Here is a 7,500-nt window from a genome sequence, read left to right as displayed (position 1 = left end):
GCTCAGACATAGGAGGGTAGCTGAGGAATTTGCAAACAGGTTGAGTAGAGATTTGGGGGGTCTGGGTGCCATGGGGAATCATGAAGAGTTGTGGAGTGCCTTCAAGACCACCATCCTTGATGTTGCTGGCAGATGTCTTGGAACTCACCGTCAGGCCAAGAGGAACTTTGTTTGCCAAGGGACACTGAATACCATTGACCAGAGTGGCAAGGCCAAGCTTTATGGCAGAACTGAGCTGTTCAGGGAGAAGAAGCATAAAACGAAGTGTGCCAAGGATGGACAATGAGGCCGATGTGCAAAGACCTTGTGAAGGGGTAGAGCATCACCACCTGTGGATGAGGCATTCTCGTCCTGCTTCCAGAGGAATTTGTGCATTGCGTTGCTCTAAGCCCATCCCCCGGTGTGCTGCTGTGAGAGCAGACAGTGGAGGACTCTTGACAGAGGAATCCAGTGACGACCCGCTGGGCTGGTTACATTGAGTGGATGTACCAGGCTGACCCACTGGCTGTTGAGTTGGATGTCATGGGTATAACTATCCCCATTGCTGACCCTTCAATTAACTGTGAACCACCTTTGATTGTGGAAACACAGGCTGCAGTGAACCAGTTGAAAGGAGGTGACGCTCCAGGGATTCGTGGCATCCATGCTGAACTTATCAAGGCGGGTGGAAATGCTGCACTCGTAATGTTGCATGAGGTTCTGTGCTCGGTTTGGAGCACAGTAGTCCAGGAGCCCAGAAGGTTCATTCAAGTGAAAAGCGCCGGAACGTTTGACCTCATGGGCTGATGGGGTCATCCACCGACATCACAAAAATGCATTGCTGCCGGGTCTGACCCGCGGCTTTCCACCTGAAATCACTCAATTAGTGACGCCATTACCGAAAAACCTAATTTCCTCAATATCTAGCAAACTATGCATGATAATATGACTAATAAGGTGTCCATACCTATGTTTTCATGGTCAATCATCACCCTGATGCTATGCATATTGCTAGAAAATGTATCGTTTACCACTTAAATGCATGGTTCATCCACTAAATTAGCGACGCCATTACTGAAACCTCACAATCTGAAAAACTGTGCATGACATCACAAATAAGGTGTCTATACCGATATTTTTATGGTCAACCATTACCCTGACACCTGTGTTATTTCTGGAAAATGTGTAGTTTACCATGTAAGTGCATCCACTAAATTAGCGACACCATTACCGAAACCTCACTATCTGAAAAACTGTGCATGACATCACAAATAAGGTGTCTATACTGATATTTTTATGGTCAACCATTACCCTGACACCTGTGTTATTTCTGGAAAATGTGTAGTTTACCATGTAAATGTGTCGCGTACCCGCTCATAAAGCGACGCCATTACCGAACAACAATATATGGAAAACTTGCAAATGTGCAGTTCACATAAATAACTTGATGTCCTCTTGGCATTACAAGTCTTCTCTCTCACTTTCGTCACTCTAAGCATTATCTGACTCTTCCTCATCTATTGAATTATCTTCCACGCCATCCCCATCATCCTCATGTGGGCCTGTGAGGGACTCGGGAACTGGACTTCCTGGATACCAGTCTGGTTCAAAGCAGTTTTGAGACAACTTCCATCCATTGTCTGTCGGACTCGCCCCACCAGTTGGATCTGTCTCATCAGCTCTCTTCCAGATTCTTGCCACATAGTGCGCCCTTTTCATATGATTATCAAGTGTCTTGGCGCATGGGGGAAGAGAGGCACAGTTTATCTTCTTTATTCTGGCAAGGCGCTCCTTTTCAGCACCACCACCCATTCGCATGAACACCTTGTAACTGGCTTCATTAATGTCAGAGGTTTTGAAGCCATACAGCATGCAGACAAAGGATGTAACAGCTTGGACGTCTACCTCCTCAACTGTTAGAGATCGCAATGCCATCACACGAGCTGCATCTGACTCCATCCGCTGGAAGGGCTTCACTTTGCCAATTCTGTAGAAACACGATGTGAAATCAAAACCAGTCAAGGCATGAAGGCCGATTAGTGCTTCAGTGATACCAGTCTGTTTCTTCTCAAGAATGTCAGCTAGTTTAGTGACATCAATGTACCTTCGGTGGTTGCCAGATCCATAGTCCATGATGATGTTGATCCCTTCCGACCTTCCAGAAAGCCCAAGCAGAATGATGAAGACGTCCGTATCAGTGGACCTTACTAGAATGTTACCAGTGGAAATGTTGTTTGCGTGAAAGGCAATGAGTGTGTCAGCTTCTTCATGTCGACATTGGAGGTGATTCGGTTCCTCTATTTGCAGCACATCATCCTCGTTGTTCTTCATCTCCATACACACACCACCATGTGAAACATAGAGTTTTTCTTCAAAAAGCTGAACCATATTGGAGCTTCTTCCATTCCTCCATTATAAACCGGCAAACTCTTCCTTGAATGATCCACTTTTGAGTAACTCTGTGCCACTCTGTCACTGAGCCTGGTCAGGTCCAGTGATGATGAATGATTGAGGAGTCGTTGAACGATGCAGGTTTCGCTCAGTATCTTTGATTGATGGTGCTGGTACTTGTCGAGCACTAAATGGATTTGATCCCCATGATACAAACATACTTTTACCAAAATATCCTTTGCCATGGTTGCATATGTGGACTTGCTGTGCTGTAGCACGGTTTCATGGAGGATAATACCGCCATCAATCACTGCGGCTGTTATTGGGGGAAGACTGTTGTCATCGAAAAACACTTGTCTGCTTTGAAGTTTCTTTGTGAGAGATGCCTTGCCCATCTTCAGGGGAGTTCCATCGCTCTGGGCAAGAGAAAGTGGTACTTCAGTAACCGGGTCGCTAAGAATGTGATGCAGATCAAGTGCATCGCTTGTCTCAACAGCAATAGCTAAGATTCGTCCAAAGACATCCCTGACTCCCTCTGCCACATTCGCTCTTCGTGCTGCGGTCTTAGATTGCTTCACATTCTCTGCAGCAAAGTTCAACATTTTCACTTTGAATTGCCTTTCGCCATCTCGCAGCATTTTTGGCTGTTTCCCAGTTGCTGGAATTGAAACACATCAGGGCACGTTTCTTTTTTCCTCTTTCTTTGCAAATTATACAAATGGGGATGTCATTTGCCATGATCTGTAAATAACAAAAAGGGACAGAGACCAATGCATTATTTGCCACATTGTAACAAAAGACAGAGACTCCAGTTGGCAACCTTCAGGGTGAACTCAACATTTTCAAGCACTCGAGTTGGCATTGTAATATTTCACCATAAAAACATGGGTTAGTCGCCAATCTGCCAGTCGGCCATCTTTGATCAGATCGCAAAATAAAGTGAGGTGCATGGGTATGGCATCATGTCCTGTGCCTGTGCCATGTTTGAACAAAATCAGACCATTCTCATCTGATAAATGGTTGGGGACACATTTACGTAACAAAATGGCCACCAGTCAGCAATCTTGGATCTGATCTTAAAAAAAAAATGACTGGCTAATGTAAGCAGACATTCGTTATCTGTGCACCAAGTTTGAACAAGATCGGTCAATGCATCTCCGAGAAATGGTTGAGGACATGTTAGACACGGGTTTTTTTTTTTTTTTACAACTAAAATGGCTGCCAGTCAGTTGGCCATCTTGGATCTGATGTCGAAAAGCAAATGACGTGCATATGTATACCATCATGTGTTGTCTTTTTGCCAAGGATGAATTAAATTGATCGATACATATCTGACATGGTTGTGGAAAAGCTGAAATATCTTGCATCAATAAGTATTCAACCCCTTTGTTATGACGCACCAAATTGAGCTCAGGTGCATCCAATTTCCTTTGATCATCCTCGATTTGATAATCTCCACAACTTGATTAGAGTCCAACTGTGGCCAATTCAATTGATTGGACATGACTTACAAAGAAACACAACTTTCCATATGAGGTCCCACAGTTGACAGTAAATGTCAGAGAAGAAACTACCAAGAAGTCCAAGGAACTGTCCTTATAACTCCGATATAGAATTGTGGGGAGGCAGAGATCTGGGGAAGGGTATAAAAACAATTTCTAGTGTTGAAAGTTCTCAACAGAACAGTGAGCTCCATCATTAGGAAATGGAAAGAATACGAACAACCCAGACTCTTCCTCGAGCTGGCCGTCCGACCAAACTGAACAATGGGGCAAGAAGAACCTTGGTCAGGGAGGTGATCAAGAACCCAATGACCACTCTTACCGAACTACAGAGTTCCTTGTTTAAATGTGAGAACCTGATGGAAGGACACCAGTCTCTGCAACACTTCACAAGTCTCGGCTTTATGGGAGAGTGGCCATACGGAGCCACGCCTGAGAAAAGTGTACGTGACGGCATGCCTGGAGTTTGCAAACAGGCACGTGAAAGACTGAGAGAATGAGGCAAAAGATTATGTGGTCTGATGAAATGAAAATTTAACTCTTTAGCCTAAATGGAAAGCGCAACGTCTGGGGGAAACCGATCATAACTCATCACCCATTTAACACCATGCCTACCACGAAGCATGGTGGTGGCAGTATCATGCTGTGGGGATGCTTTTCAGCGGCAGGGACAGTGAGACTTGCAAGGATAGAGGGGATATAATAATAATAATTTTTTTTGGAATACACGATCGAGGCTCAGATGAGAGCTAACACGTGGAAAAGCACAAGGGGAAAAGTGTACAAGAAGGGGGGGGGGAGAAAAGAAAAGGAAAACAGCGGGGAACAGAGACATGAGGAGATCTTGTGGAAGGCAAAGGGATTGGGAAGAGGGGGTACACAGGGTAATATGATATGAATACTAAAGGGACTTTCAGGAAGGAAAGCAGGGAATTTGAAGGAGGTGGGTTTGGGGTGGATGAGCGGGGGTAGAAAAGCTCGTGGTTTTGGATGGGGGGAGATAAGCAATGGTGGTGAACAGCTGCTTTGAAGAGCTGGATTGAAGAGAGTGTGGGAGTTTGTTCCAAAGGAGGGGAAAAAAAGAGGAATGAAAGAGTGAAGGTGAGCAGCGATTCTGATTTTGGTAGTTTTACCAGAAGGGGGTTGCTTGCGGACCTTGAGCACCCTGCGGAAATATGGGGCGGCATATCTCAGACAGAGCAAGGGGGGGACGCCGGAGAGGAAAGAGTGGAAGACAAAGACCACTGACCTGCCTGCGGTGAGAGTGAGAGACTCAAAGACTCAGCCTCATCGTGGGAGATACCAATGATCCTAAATGTCTTGGTTTCCACAGCGTGAAGCCGAGAAAGGTGAGAGGCGGGGGCACCAGCCCAGAGGAAAGAGGAGTACTCCATCAGGCTGTGGATGAAAGCTTTGTATGTGGTCAGGAGCTCAGGTGTGCCAAGGAAAGACTTTGCACGACGGAGGATGCCCAGTTGGTGACTGGCTTTAGAAGCCTGCCAGAATGGAACCAAGTACAGGAAAAGTCCTCGAGGAGAACCTGCTTCAAAGTGCAAAAGACCTGAGACTGTAGCGAAGATTTATGTTCCAACACAGCACAATGACTCAAAGCATCCAGCCAAAGCAACACTGGAGTGGCTTCAGAACAAGAATGTGAAAGTCCTTGAATCCCATTGAGAATCTGTGGAAAGACTTGAACGTTGCTGTTCACCGACGTTCTCCATCCAACTTGACAGAGCTTGAGCAAATCTACAAGGAAGAATGGGGGAACATCCCCAAATCCAGATGTGTAAAGCTGATACAGACATACCCAAGAACACTCGAAGCTGTAATCACTACCAAAGGCACTTCTACAAAGTATTGACTCGGGGGGGGGGGGGGGGGTTGAATACTTATGCAAATTAGATCTTTCTGTATTTCATTTTGAGTGAATTTATAAACATTTCTAAAAACATGTTTTCACTTTGACATCATGGGGTATTTTGTATGGATCGTTGACGAATTGTTTTATTTTATTTGATCCATTTTAAATTCAGGCTGTAATGGAACACAACAAAATGTGAAAAAGTCGAGGGGTGTGAATACTTCATGACGTCACTGTAAAATGAGTACAGAGCGTTTTTATTTATTTATTTATTCATTAACAAAAAAAATTTAATAAAAAAAAAATTCCAACCAAGTAAATGGAAGTTAAAAAAACAAAGATTAAATAAATAAATAAATGAATGAATGAGTAAAACCCCCAAATCACCCGATATCGAGCACATTTATTTATTTATTTATTCGTATGCAACCTGCGGCTGCTCGGCTGCAAAATTTTCTGGTGGTGTAGCTGTGCCCGTTACCAGCACGCTGGTACTCATTTTGCTGACCTCAGGAGCATGACAAACTGAGTCAACCCCACCTGGTGTTAATTCAATGGGATGGGGCTTGAACTCAAGACCCTAGAATCTTTTAAGCCAAGCACCTTAACTGTTCAGCAAACACCAGACCAAGAGCATATTAAAGAACAATGGTTGCGACAGGAGTTTAGTATCCATTTTCAAGAACCCTATCATTGCAAAACAAAGAGCCGGATGGTTGTTCTGTGCGTTCTACTTTATTACCCAGAACTGTCAGAGAGAATCGCCAAGATAATGTAAGGTGCACAAAATTCTGAGAACTTACAAGACGCTGCTTGTCGTCTGCAGTGTCATAACCAAAGTAAAAGCCCACATTCCATTTGGTAATAAATCAGGGGTGATACATCACTCAGCCTGCAGGGATGGTGGTGAAACACGCACCAGTGAAACTGGAAGAAAATTGAAGCCGAGATCGAATGAACATAAAACGGAAATGTGGTTGGGTAAGAGAGTCATGCTGTTTGTACAGCATCATGTGCAATTGGGACACAAGTTTGACGTTGGAGAGGAAAACCGCATTGGAGACGTCAAGCCAAACAAACACCGGCGGTTGATATTTGAGGCTTGGCATGCAAAAGGGTAGGGACGTCACCTGACAAATTATACCATTAACATCCCAACTCAATACAACCCGTTAATGAAAGTGGCAAGAATAGGACGGTGCAAGAAAAAGGAAGAAAACAGTAAGTGGACAACAGCAACATAGCAAGTGTACACGACCACCACAAAACTTGACGACGACATACCAATTTCCATTTCCACCACACAATGCAAACCCGACAACGACACACTTTTTTTTTCCTTCTTTGTTTGGCAAAACTTGTTTTTGTTTCGGCCGACAACATAACCTCAAAGATGAATCCTTACTATAATTCATGGAACGGTGTTTGTGCGTTTGTTTGTGGGTTTGTTTTTCGGGCTACGCCTCCCACAGTTGTGGCCCAATTCCATCCAGACTTGCTGCAGAGGATCAGCATGACCCCAGTTAATGAATGGGAGTATTTTTTTTTCATCTTTGACGGTGGCCTTGGGGGAGTGAGGGAGGCGGATGTAAATTATCGGTGTAAAATTCTAACCCTAACAGAGCCACCTCCAGTTGGGGGAGGGTATTACAAGTCTCCACCATTTACAGTACAATATTCCTGTCTCCACGTTTTCCAGTGCAGTGAGGTGTTTTGAATTACAAGCCGTCAGTATGTTTTTGCTTCAGGCACGTAACCTGGGTT

The 7,500-nt window shown here is 44.5% G+C and overlaps 1 protein-coding gene across 2 annotated transcripts in view; it reads right to left on the bottom strand.

The window, feature by feature from the left end:
* LOC147029282 (uncharacterized) overlaps nucleotides 1–7,500 on the bottom strand; it is a 268,195-nt gene that overhangs the window by 99,639 nt on the left and 161,056 nt on the right. The window lies entirely within an intron of this gene.

This window comes from Eptatretus burgeri, chromosome 3 (assembly GCF_056783735.1).
Source record: "Eptatretus burgeri isolate ZD-2024b chromosome 3, Ebu_testis_v1, whole genome shotgun sequence".
In the NCBI taxonomy this organism is placed as follows: Eukaryota; Metazoa; Chordata; class Myxini; order Myxiniformes; family Myxinidae; genus Eptatretus; species Eptatretus burgeri.
This window is presented reverse-complemented; position numbering and strand designations above follow the sequence as displayed.